The 13,859-nt window shown below is 42.9% G+C and overlaps 1 pseudogene; it reads left to right on the forward strand.

Annotated features, from left to right (window-relative positions):
* The first annotated feature begins 9,921 nt into the window (after positions 1-9,921).
* On the forward strand, positions 9,922-12,389 carry LOC140223246 (uncharacterized; annotated as a pseudogene).
* Positions 12,390-13,859: the final 1,470 nt, after the last annotated feature.

The raw sequence follows: 13,859 nt of genomic DNA on the forward strand, positions 1-13,859 counted from the left end.
GTGGCCCGTAGAGGCATTTATGGGGCTGGGCTGCTACCCGCAACTTTAAAGGCCGAGGTGGTGATTAATTCCATTAGTTTTTGTGGACCGCAATTGATTGATGACCGCACTAGCCAGCTTTGATGGGCCGGGCTACATAAGGGCGGTAGCTAAGCTGGGCTGGTCATTTCCACCAATCCAACCAAATGCGACATCACGGTCTAGGATTGTTCCTAGAAAAATTACATAATTCGTTTGAATTGTGGGTCTGTATATGTCGAGTGCCAACGCCGCCTAGGATCTTCAAGCCGCCACCGCCACCTCGCTCCGCGGATGACTATGCATCGCATATGCGACAGGTAAACGCTTGTTGCCTGGGTAAGAGCAGGTACATAAATTTGGTCATTAGGGTATTTTCAGCTTGCTGCTGGCCCAAAACTGTTTAATGATTCGTTCGCATGCTTAATTATTTCTTCGCCTCATATTATATTTTTTTGGGAATGTGAACTTATTTGTTCGCTATTCATTTTGTACTGTTTGTTCTATACAACCAGTTGTTCACGGGTTTAACTTTTTTATTTGTCGTATATTATTATATTATTCGACAAGTTTAATCATTTTTTCGTCATGTATTCATAAATGTTTTTAAAAATAATATCCAAATATAGTTAAGTCGGATCTTGTTTCGAAGGTTTTATCATAAAAACATAATGGTACAATCAAAATTTAATTTTGATACTCGGTTTAAGATCTATGACTTCATTTAGATTCAGATTTGAATGCATGCTAGTGATATTATTGTTTTTGTTCTTTTCCTGCATGGTTCTATTTCTTCGTGCGACAGTGTCACCTTTGGCGATGTCTAGCAGCACACCTTCAGTCCCCTTCCTTTATTTCTTCCAACTATCTCGTCATTACCAATTAGATGAGTGGAACCGTCCCCTTCGTAGATTCAATTTTCTAGTAGGTCTTAGTTTTAATTTATATAGGGTTTGGTTTCCTTGATGGTGAGGTGGTGGTGACGATGGCCATGGGCGGAGCTACAGGGTATGCCGGGTGGGCCGCGGCATACCCTGGGACCCAGCACTTTACCAGAAATCAAGCTGCAAAAATCGATTCCCAGGCCCAACAAACGATGCAAGGCAGACGATGCCCAGGCCCAGCTTTTGGCCCCCTGCCGGTTGCGACTTGCGTTGCGTGGATACGACGTACATGTACTGTGTGCGAACTGCCTGCTTGCCTCTGGTACAAGATTGGCTCACGAATTGACGCATCAGACTCCACATCTCGACGATCACAACTCCTCTGCCGGCCAGGACTCTCGTCCTCCGCGGCTCCGCCGCCGGCCGCCGCACCAGGCCACTAGGGACATCACGTCTACGCAACCGCGCAACTGCGTGGGGGATTTTGTGCCGTTGCGCGAAAACTTCTTGTTGGAGGTATGCCCTAGAGGCAATCATAGAGATGATGATATTCCATTTGTATCCATGATTTGTATATTGTGTTCATTGAATATCCATTAAAGGCTACTTGAATTGATTTGCAATTATGTGAATTGTATGTGAAACTCTTTACTTGTATGGTTATTCTAAAGTTGTCCCTAGTCGGAGTTCATGTGAGGACACACATGAATATTAGACTAGCACATGTATTAGTTGATGACTATGTTTCACAAGTCATGGACATGGAGATGTTGAACTAATAATGTGGACACATGTGGAGACATGTGTTAGGACTGACCCAACACGAGAAGTAGTTCTCTCTTTAAACAACATATACGCTTTGTCCTTAGACCTGAGATTGTCGCATGTATTCTAGATGTGGATCGACCTACTTAGGGGCTATCAAACGCTACGCCGTAACAGGGTAGTTATAAAGGTAGCTTTCGGGTTTGTCAAGAAGCATGCTATGAGACATGGTCAATCAAGATGGGATTTGCCCCTCTCTGATTGAGAGTGATATCTCTGGGCCCCTCGAGTGATCGGATCCGAAAATGCATGGCCATGCTACGTACGGTTAAGAGTTAACCTACAAAGGGATTCCGAATCACAGGATCGAGAAAGAGCGGTCGGCTTGAAGCTAGACCAAATATCGTGAGGCAAAGGGAATAGCATGTATATTATGTTGTGATGGTTCGTCTGATATGATCTTCGTGTGCGTATAGGAGTTGACACGTCTTGCTAGAGGCCGCTACCGACTATTGGGCCGAGTAGGAGTACTCGGGCCATGTCTATACGTATCCGAACCCATAGGGTCACACACTTAAGGGGCTAGAAGCCCAATTCAGATCAGATCCGAGTTGGATTAGGTTTAGAAGTACTAATGGGCCTCGGACCCAGAGGCCCGTCAGGAACCTCTATAAATAGAGGGGTGGGGGCGCCCTAGGGTTTACACCTTTTTGGCGAAACACACCTGCCGCGCCTCCCACGCCCTCGCCTGTTGCAACTCGCGGATCTAGCATTCCGGCTTGCGACGCTTCCTCCCTGCACGTGTGGATACCTTGGAGGTGTTGCGCCTGCAGCACTTGGACGAGCCGCCGACGAGCCACCGACGAGCCACGACGAGCTGACGACGAGCCGCGGCACCGGAGGCGATCTTGCTGCACGTGGACGAGCTGCTGAGGAGCTGCTGGACGTGATCGAATACGTACGACTACGTTAATCGACTACGTACGACTACGTGATCGTCTTCACTGCATCGACGCATATCTACATCTTCCGCACCAGTAGTGCGTCGAGTGGTAATCCCGTGATCCTTATACGGCAGTTCTTCCTGGTTATACGCGGTAGAAATTTTGATTTGCGCTAGCGTAGCCTACCTCGTATCCCAACAGTGGTATCAGAGCCGTAGCTGCTTAGTTTTGGATTCGGGATGTGTGCATATGGAGATATGCGAGTTTTTCGTTTAATCTATGTCCTGTTTTTGTGCCCTTGTTGCAATGGTAGTGTAACGACATACTCCTACCGGTCGGTTTCCGCCATCGGAGTTAAGTGATACACGTAAATCCAGTTGCAGTGAGCGAAGATCAATATGATTGGTCGAATCGAAATCCAGGGTCATACGCCAGGCACATTAGATGTGCAATAGTAGATGGGATCTACTGCCGGGGTCGGGATTTTTGCCGTATGCGTATGCTTCGGTAAATCAGCCGTAACTTTTCGGTACGATCTCGGATCGGGGCGAATTTTATATGAAAATTGATCTACAGAAAAAGTTACACATGAAATTCAACCGCTTCGCCATTTTCGGCAAAATTAGATTTTCCAAATTCAGCTTGGAAGATGGAGTTTCGGGCACCTGAAGTTTAGAACGTTAGGACGCCTAACTCTGTTTTGCAGGATGTTTGTATGTATCTTGTGATCAGTATGGCCCCCTTGTGTATGTGATGCATGTGTGTAACTCATTCGTGACCTGCGTGTCGCGCGTACGGCAACACGGCAGGAGCCATATGTGTTGTCACTTTATTGTATTTAATGGTCTCCGTACCAATCTGTGATGATCCAAGCAACTATGTAATCTTCATTACTAGATTCTTTACTAGCTATTAGGCGTAATAGCATGCTCTAGTTCTTGGAGGACTCATCACCAGGAGGATGGCGCACATGCAACATGGAGATGGAGATCACCATGGTGAACAGGTTCTATGGAGATGGAGATCACCATATGAAAACGGGCCATACTGTGTCACAGCTGTGTGAATGCTATTCTGTTTATGTTTTACTTTCTGCATGCTGTGATGTTAGAAGTAGAACGATCCCTCACAAAGTTTAAGTTAGTATGCCCTCCCAACTAAAACTTGCACCGTCCCATATCTTGTACAATTAGTGGTGGGTCTATGAAATTAGGGTGCCACTAGTTTTCCTTGACTAGACGGGTTTGTGTCGGACACTTACACGCATAAGGGTTGGTTTGCTTAACAAGGTTATCTTAACGGTTAAGGACCTTGGGGCATAAAGGTTGGGCGCCGAGACATAGAGATGTCACCCAACAACAGGAGTCATATGTGATATGATTAGCAAAAGTTGCTTACCGATCTACCTCGTTTGCTAGCGGTGATGCTAAAGCTCACTAGTAGACTTGTTAGTTGTGGATCCTGAATCACTAAGTTTCAATAGAGGGATATTGATTTTAGTGGGAGTAGATTCTGTTAAAATAGTTTAATGTAATTTGCTCTATCATGGATACGTTTGTCTTAGTGTATTTTGCATTACTTTTGTTGTAGATTAAATGGCACCTAGCAACACCACCACATCGTTTGCTTTGCGTTCGGTCCTTGAGAAGGACAAGTTGAATGGAACAAACTACTCGGATTGGATCCGTAACCTGAGAATTGTTCTCAGGGTTGATAAAAAGGAAGATGTTCTAGACACCCCACTACCACCAGTACCTGCTGATGATGCATCTGCTGCTGTTAAGGCTGCTTACAAGAAGGCATTTGATGCTAATCTTGAGGTAAGCTGCCTTATGCTTGCTTGCATGGAACCCGAGCTGCAGATGCAGTTCGAAACAAATCATGAGGCACACGATATGATCGTGGCGCTCAAGGACATGTTCCAGACACAGGCTAGGACCGAAAGGTTCAATGTGTCCAAAGCCTTTCTGGAGTGCAAGTTAGCAGAAGGCGCAGCAGTAGGACCACATGTAATCAAGATGGTTGGTTACACTCAGCGATTGGAGAAGCTGGGCTTCCCAATGGGCAAAGAGTTGGCCACTGACTTCATTCTTTCATATCTTCCGCCTAGCTATGGGAACTTCATCTCGAACTACCATATGGATGGGACGAAGAAGGGTTTGAATGAACTGTGTGGTATGCTCAAGACAGCAGAGGTGGACATCAAGAAAAGCGCTAGTACCAGCCATGTGATGGCTGTACAGAACAAGCCTAGCTTTAAGAAGAAGGGCAATTCTTGGAAGAAGAAGAGCAAGGCTGGAACGTCCAAGCCAAACCCACCGCCCAAGGTTAAAGCTGGACCTGGACCTGCTCCAGACAAAGAGTGCTTTTACTGTCATGAACTTGGTCACTGGAAGAGAAACTGCAAGCAGTACCTAGCTTCGTTGAAGAATGGCGGAAGTAAGAGTACTTCTACCTCAGGTACGCTTGTTGTTAATGTTATAGACAACATATTTCTCGCTGATACAATTATTAATTCTTGGGTATTTGATACCGGATCGGTTGCTCATATTTGCAATTCGATGCAGGGAATGATAAGAAGTAGAAGCATGGAAAGAGGAGAAGTTGATTTCCTCGTGGGCAATAATGCAAGAGTTGCTGCGTTGACCGTCGGGACGATGCAACTCCACCTCCCGTCAGGATTTATTATGGAGTTGAATAATTGTTATTTTGTTCCTAGTTTAAGTCGAAACATTTTGTCTCCTTCATGTTTGATGAAGGATGATTATTCATTTGCGAGTGAAAACAATGGTTGTGTGATCTCTAAGAATAATATGTTTATGGCTTTTGCACCCATTGTGAATGGATTATTTGTTTTAAATCTTGATGGTTCACCTGTCTGTAATGTAAGTGCTAAAAGGCCTCGGCCTAATGATTTGAGTCCTACCTACTTGTGGAATTGTCGTTTGGGTCATATAAGTGAAAAACGCATGAAGAAGCTCCATTCTGATGGACTTCTAGCTTCGTTTGATTTTGAATCATACGAGACATGTGAGGCTTGCTTGCTAGGGAAGATGACCAAGACGCCTTTCACAGGATTTCCTGAGAGAGCAGTAGACTTGTTGGAACTCGTACATAGTGATGTATGCGGACCAATGAGCACGACGGCTAGAGGAGGATTCCAATACTTCATAACTTTCACTGATGATTTTAGTAGATATGGCTATGTCTACTTGATGAGGCACAAGTCTGAAACCTTTGAAAAGTTCAAGGAATTTCAGAATGAAGTTGAAAATCAGCGTGGCAAGAAAATTAAGGCCTTACGATCTGATCGTGGAGGCGAGTATTTGAGCCACGAGTTTAGCAATCATCTAAAGAGTTGCGGAATTGTTCCACAACTTACGCCGCCTGGAACACCTCAGAGAAACGGTGTGTCCGAGCGACGTAATCGAACTTTGTTAGACATGGTTCGATCAATGATGAGCCAGTCGGACCTACCGTTGTCATTTTGGGGATACGCTCTAGAAACAGCAGCTTTCACACTTAATAGGGTACCATCTAAATCCGTAGTTAAGACACCATATGAGATATGGACTGGAAAGGTTCCTAGTTTGTCTTTTCTAAAGATTTGGGGATGTGAAGTGTTTGTCAAGCGACTTCAGTCGGACAAGATCACACCCAAGTCGGATAAGTGAATTTTCGTGGGATATCCAAAGGAAACTTTGGGATATTATTTCTACAACCGATCAGAAGGCAAAGTGTTTGTCGCTCGGAACGGGGTTTTCCTAGAGAAAGAGTTTCTCAAAGGAGAAAAGAGTGGAAAGACAGTGCATCTTGAAGAAGTTCAAGATGAGCCGATCGGGCAAGAATCAATGAGTGATGCTAACGTAGCAGAACAAGTTGAGATACCCATGGCAAGAGAAGCACCGCCACAACCACGAAGGTCGGCAAGGCTCCGCGAAATGCGGGAAATATTATTGTTGGACAATGATGAGCCTGCGACATATGCAGAAGCAATGATGGACCCAGACTCCGAAAAATGGCAGAGTGCCATGCAATCCGAAATAGAGTCCATGGGAGACAATCAAGTTTGGAACTTGGTTGACCCGCCTGATGGTGTTAAAGCCATAGAGTGCAAGTGGATCTATAAGAAGAAAAAGGACATGGATGGAAATGTTCATATCTATAAAGCACGACTTGTCGCAAAAGGTTTTCGACAAGTTCAAGGAGTTGACTACGACGAGACCTTCTCGCCCGTAGTGATGCTTAAGTCCATTCGGATTATTCTAGCTATAGCTGCATATTTCGATTATGAGATATGGCAGATGGATGTCAAGACAGCTTTCCTGAATGGAAACCTAGCTGAGGACGTGTATATGATACAGCCCGAGGGTTTTGTCGATCCGAAAATTGCTGGAAAGGTATGCAAGCTTCAGAGATCCATTTATGGATTGAAGCAAGCATCTAGGAGTTGGAACATTCGTTTTGATGAAGTGGTCAAAGGGTTTGACTTCACCAAGAACGAAGAAGAGTCTTGTGTTTACAAGAAGGTTAGTGGGAGCTCTGTAGTATTTCTAATCTTATATGTGGATGACATATTACTGATTGGAAATAACATTCCTATGCTTGAGTCCGTAAAGACTTCACTGAAAAATAGTTTTTCGATGAAGGACTTAGGGGAAGCGGCATATATTCTGGGCATTAAGATCTATAGAGATAGATCGAGAAGGCTAATAGGTTTAAGCCAAGATACTTACATTGACAAAGTGTTGAAGCGGTTCAGCATGGAAGAGGCAAAGAAAGGGTTCTTGCCTATGTCACATGACATACATCTCAGCAAGACTCAGTGTCCTTCAACTGCTGATGAGCGGGATCGCATGAGTAGAGTGCCATATGCCTCGGCTATTGGATCTATCATGTATGCAATGATAAGTACTCACCCAGATGTTTCATATGCGCTAAGTATGACAAGCAGGCACCAATCTGATCAAGGTGAGAGTCACTGGACAGCGGTGAAAAACATTCTTAAGTACTTGAGAAGGACTAAAGATATGTTCCTCGTCTATGGAGGTGAGGAGGAGCTCGTTGTAACAGGTTACACCGATGCTAGTTTCCAAACCGACAGAGATGATTCAAAGTCACAATCAGGATTTGTGTTCACGCTGAATGGTGGTGCTGTTAGTTGGAAGAGTTCCAAGCAGGAGACGGTGGCCGATTCTACGACAGAAGCCGAGTACATCGTGGCTTCGGAAGCCGCGAAGGAAGGTGTTTGGATAAGGAATTTTCTCACTGAGCTTGGTGTGTTTCCGAATGCGTCCAGCCCATTGAATCTCTACTGTGATAATAATGGGGCAATTGCGCAAGCAAAGGAGCCAAGGAACCACCAGAAGAACAGACACATAATGCGGCGATTTTATCTCATTTGAGACTTCGTTAACCGAGGTGAGATCAAGATATGCAAAATACACACGGATCTGAACATTTCTGATCCGTTGACAAAACCACTCCCGCAGGCTAAGCATGATGCGCATGTAAGAGCTATGGGTATTAGGTACCTTCTAGATTGACTCTAGTGCAAGTGGGAGACTGTTGGAGGTATGCCCTAGGGGCAATCATAGAGATGATGATATTCCATTTGTATCCATGATTTGTATATTGTGTTCATTGAATATCCATTAAAGGCTACTTGAATTGATTTGCAATTATGTGAATTGTATGTGAAACTCTTTACTTGTATGGTTATTCTAAAGTTGTCCCTAGTCGGAGTTCATGTGAGGACACACATGAATATTAGACTAGCACATGTATTAGTTGATGACTATGTTTCACAAGTCATGGACATGGAGATGTTGAACTAATAATGTGGACACATGTGGAGACATGTGTTAGGACTGACCCAACACGAGAAGTAGTTCTCTCTTTAAACAACATATACGCTTTGTCCTTAGACCTGAGATTGTCGCATGTATTCTAGATGTGGATCGACCTACTTAGGGGCTATCAAACGCTACGCCGTAACAGGGTAGTTATAAAGGTAGCTTTCGGGTTTGTCAAGAAGCATGCTATGAGACATGGTCAATCAAGATGGGATTTGCCCCTCTCTGATTGAGAGTGATATCTCTGGGCCCCTCGAGTGATCGGATCCGAAAATGCATGGCCATGCTACGTACGGTTAAGAGTTAACCTACAAAGGGATTCCGAATCACAGGATCGAGAAAGAGCGGTCAGCTTGAAGCTAGACCAAATATCGTGAGGCAAAGGGAATAGCATGTATATTATGTTGTGATGGTTCGTCTGATATGATCTTCGTGTGCGTATAGGAGTTGGCACATCTTGCTAGAGGCCGCTACCGACTATTGGGCCGAGTAGGAGTACTCGGGCCATGTTTATACGTATCCGAACCCATAGGGTCACACACTTAAGGGGCTGGAAGCCCAATTCGGATCAGATCCGAGTTGGATTAGGTTTAGAAGTACTAATGGGCCTCGGACCCAGAGGCCCGTCAGGAACCTCTATAAATAGAGGGGTGGGGGCGCCCTAGGGTTTACACCTTTTTGGCGAAACACACCTGCCGCGCCTCCCACGCCCTCGCCTGTTGCAACTCGCGGATCTAGCATTCCGGCTTGCGACGCTTCCTCCCTGCACGTGTGGATACCTTGGAGGTGTTGCGCCTGCAGCACTTGGACGAGCCGCCGACGAGCCACCGACGAGCCACGACGAGCCGACGACGAGCCGCGGCACCGGAGGCGATCTTGCTGCACGTGGACGAGCTGCTGAGGAGCTGCTGGACGTGATCGAATACGTACGACTACGTTGATCGACTACGTACGACTACGTGATCATCTTCACTACATCGATGCATATCTACATCTTCCGCACCAGTAGTGCGTCGAGTGGTAATCCCGTGATCCTTATACGGCAGTTCTTCCTGGTTATACGCGGTAGAAATTTTGATTTGCGCTAGCGTAGCCTACCTCGTATCCCAACACTTCTGATGGTCCACAAGGAAAACCTCTCATCGTCCACAAACCACAAGGAGGTTTAAGATGAATCTATCTTCTATTTTTTCTTATTTGAAAAGACATATATTCTTAAATATTTTTATTTATGTATGTATGAGTGCTTTTTTTTATTTCAGTTCGTGAGTTTATTGAACAGACCATCAATCCATCAACATTCTTAACTTAATATCATGTGAGGTTGTGATTTGTAAGTTTTCTACCCGAAAATTTAAAACATGATTCTATTGTTACATGGTTGTTTTGCTATAATATCTAGTTAATTGTTGTACTTACATTACATAGACATTATTTTTTCAGAACGGTTGGATTATGAAGAGAGGCGGAGATATTGCATCTCTTTTTCAGAAACATGCAGCAAAGAAGGCAGCTGCTGCTTCAAACACTATCCCATCTCCAGTGGAAACTTTTGTGGAAGAACATAATCAGGTGCATGATAGAGTGGTAGTTGAAGAAATCGCGGATCCTGTGCCCTCGCCTCCGCCACTGCAACCACCCGCATCACAGCCACCGGTTTAAGATATCAATCGCCTTCCACATGATCCAGGTGAAAGGCAGCCCATTGAAAGTTATCATGTTAATGATCAAGATGCAATTCGAAGAGCATATATTATTAAAGGTCGATGCAAACCTGTTAATGATGATTTTCCATCAAGAAAAATTGAAGGTAGAGATCGCCAATTCAATTATGTATGGATGTATAATCATGAGTGGCTTGAATATAGTATCAAGAAGGATTCTGCGTTTTTCTTTATATGCTATTTGTTCAAGAAGGGTGTTGGTTCAAATACATTTATTGTTGGAGGATGGCATAATTGGAATATAGGAAACAAAGCACTTATCAAACATAGTGGTTCTATGGCACACAATGCAGCCCAGGAGAGATACATTGGTTTTATAAATCCCAAGGTAGCAATTGATTATCACATTGAGAAGTGGACCGATGAGGATCTTTGTCTTTATAAGAAAGGGTTGACATATTCACTTAGATATATAAAGTTTCTTTTGCATCAAGGATTGGCATTTCATGGACATGATGAAAATGAAGAGTCTAGCAACTTAGGAAATTTCATTGACTTTTGAAGTTTCTTGCAGGAAATAGTGATGAAGTGAACAAGTATGTCTTGAATAATGCTCCAGGTAATTGCACCTTTACTAGCGCAGAGATACAAAAGCAAATTATTCATTGTTGTGCCATAGAAACTAGAAAGAAAATAATTGAAGAACTTGATGATGAGCCCTATGCAATTTTAGCTGATGAGTCCAGTGACATATCAGATAAAGAACAACTAGCTCTTTGCTTGCATTATGTTGATAAATTTGGAAGGCCTTGTGAACATTTTATTGGAGTTGTTCATGTAGATGATACTACCTCTTTGTCACTTAAGGAAGCTATCGAGGGTTTACTTGTTAGTCATGGATTGACTATGACTCAAATTAGAGGTCAAGGTTATGATGGGGCCAGCAATATGAAAGGAGATATTAAAGGGCTAAAAACATTGATCATGCAAGAATCACCTTCTGCGTATTATATTCATTGCTTTGCACATCAACTCCAACTAGTTCTTGTTGCTGTTGCCAAGAGAAATACTGATTGTAAGAGCTTTTTTGATCAAGTATCTATCTTATTGAATATTATTGGAGTTTCTTGCAAGCATCATGGTATGCTTCGAACTGCTAGGCTTGAGAATATCAAGAAAGCACTTGAGTGTGGTTAGCTTGAATCAGGGAGTGGATTAAATCAAGAGATGAGTTTGCCTAGGCCTGGTGAAACTCGATGGGGCTCTCATTACAAAACTATATGCAACATCATTACAATGTATTCCTCAATCCATGATGTGCTCATTGATCTTGGTGATGATATTTCACAGAAGGATGATTGGACAAAGATACATTTTGTGCTTGGAGCATTTGAAACTTTTGAGTTCATTTTCTTTGTGCACTTAATGTTTGTTATTCTTGGATACACAAATGAGTTATCCGAGTGTTTACAGAGAAGTTATCAAGATATTCTTAATGCAATCTCCGTTGTTAATGTGCAAAGAACAAAATGCAACAGTTAAGGTCTGATGGTTGGGACCACTTCCTTGAGAGGGTCACTTCTTTTTGCATTAAACATGATGTTGAAGTTCCTGCTATGGATGGTGATTATGTGTCGTATGGAAAATCAGCAAGGTATGCCCGTGCTCGAAACCAAACAAATGATGACCATTTTAGAAGAGAATTATATATTGGTGTCATTGATCAAATTAGGCAAGAGCTTGATAATCGGTTTGATGAGATCAATATGGAGCTATTTTCGTGTATGTCAGCCTTCAATCCTTCCAATTCATTTGCTTCGTTTGATGCACAGAAGGTACGCAGATTGGCTGAATTTTATCCTAAGGACTTCTCTAACAATGATTTGCTAAAACTTGAATTACAATTTGATAATTATATTGATGACATGCGATGAGATGATAGCTTCAAGGGTCTAGACAGCATCGTTGATCTCTCAGTTAAGCTTGTTCAAACACCGAGGCACAAAGTGTATGATATGGTTTACTTGCTTCTCAAATTGATATTGCTTTTACCAGTGGCAACAACAAGTGTTGAAAGGGTATTTTCTGCAATGGTTAAAGTGAAAATAAAGTCAAGGAATAAGCTAGGTGACAGTGTTTTGGATGATTGTCTAGTCACATTCATTGAGCAGGATATTTTTCTTCCAAGTGAATGAAGAAGATATAATCAAAACATTCATGTCATTCAAAAAGCGGCGGGTAAACAAAGCAGACAAGTAATATTGTAAGTTTCTTTTATACTATATTTCGAACTATTTATATTGTGATTTATATTGTGAGTTGTTATTGTTTCTAGCTTAATCTTTGAATTTATCAAATTGTAAATGATTTTATCGAATTGCATAAAAAATTTTTTTGCATACCCTATGGTAAAATCCTAGATCCGCCACTGACGATGGCACATCGAAATATCATCCCTTTGGCCTTTCCCTACCTCGATGACTTCCTCTCCCTACCTCAATGATTTCCGTTGGTGTGACGAATAGCCAGTGAAGGTAGATTCAGCTAGATCTATAGACTCTCTTCTGATCTTGGCAGTTAGTGTGTCAATCAGGTAAAGCAAATCCGGTGCCTGTTCATGTGGCAATTTCAACCTCTTTTTCTTGTTTGTTCTGCATCTGATTTTTCCAACCCTATAATCCGGTGGTGAAGGATTGCAAGCCTTATTTTGTTGGGGTAATCCCCCAGCCGACAGTGGCTTCTAGATTTTCTTGCTAGCAGCGAGTGTCTATTGTGGTCTTTGAAAGCTTTGTGTGACAAAGGGCATTTGCAGGTTGTCCCTTTCCTTTATCATCTTTTCCGTGCAATCTTCCAGCTCTGCCGACTGACAATCAATCAAAGGAAGAAGATGATCATAAAGGTGTTCAATGTTATTTTATTTTTTAGAGGTTGCCTTGTGTCAAGTTGTTCGGCCCATTCGCTTTAACTTATTCAGCCGGCTTATCAGCTACCAAACAGTATTTTCCTCTCACAACAAATCAGCCGTTTCAACTTTTCAGCCGGTTTATAAGCTGAAGCGAACAGACCTGTTCTTTATTTTATACTAGTTACTATTTTTCTTGATAAATACAGTATCACCCATGTCGAGTGCCTTTCTAAAAAAACTTACATTATTCGTTGTACTTTCTCTAGAAGAAAAATTCGTTGTACTCCCCCAGAAAGATATAGATGTACGTGGCACGTACCACACAAGATAAGGAAACCTGCATTGCATACGTTTCGTTTTTCCGAAACGTCTACAGCCAGCAAACAGGAGCTACGCCCATCTTCCAATCGGACACCGCGGGCTCTGCCAGCAAACAGCAATTATATTAGGTCCATCTTTGGAGTTTTTAGTTTGCACAATTATTTATTAATATTAGGGACGTCCATGTAAATGACAGTTAGATAGTGCGATTTCACCGAGACCTGTCCACTCGGATGTAAAATTTGTCTTGTTCATGGCTTAGAACTAGTGTTATTAGCAAGGCGATGACACAATTCGTTTCATGCTACTTGTCACTGTGAGATCTCTTCGCTATATATGTGAGATTAGTCTTCGATGTAACTAAGAACATATGCTACTACAGTAACTTGCTTGTGCCAAGCTATATTATATAGACAAGGCCATACTAGTAGAGAACTGACCTTCCATCCAGGAGCTTTTGTTCCGATTGGCTTTGGACCTAGGACTAAAGTGCCTTTAGTCCT

Source organism: Setaria viridis, chromosome 6, assembly GCF_005286985.2.
Source record: "Setaria viridis chromosome 6, Setaria_viridis_v4.0, whole genome shotgun sequence".
In the NCBI taxonomy this organism is placed as follows: Eukaryota; Viridiplantae; Streptophyta; class Magnoliopsida; order Poales; family Poaceae; genus Setaria; species Setaria viridis.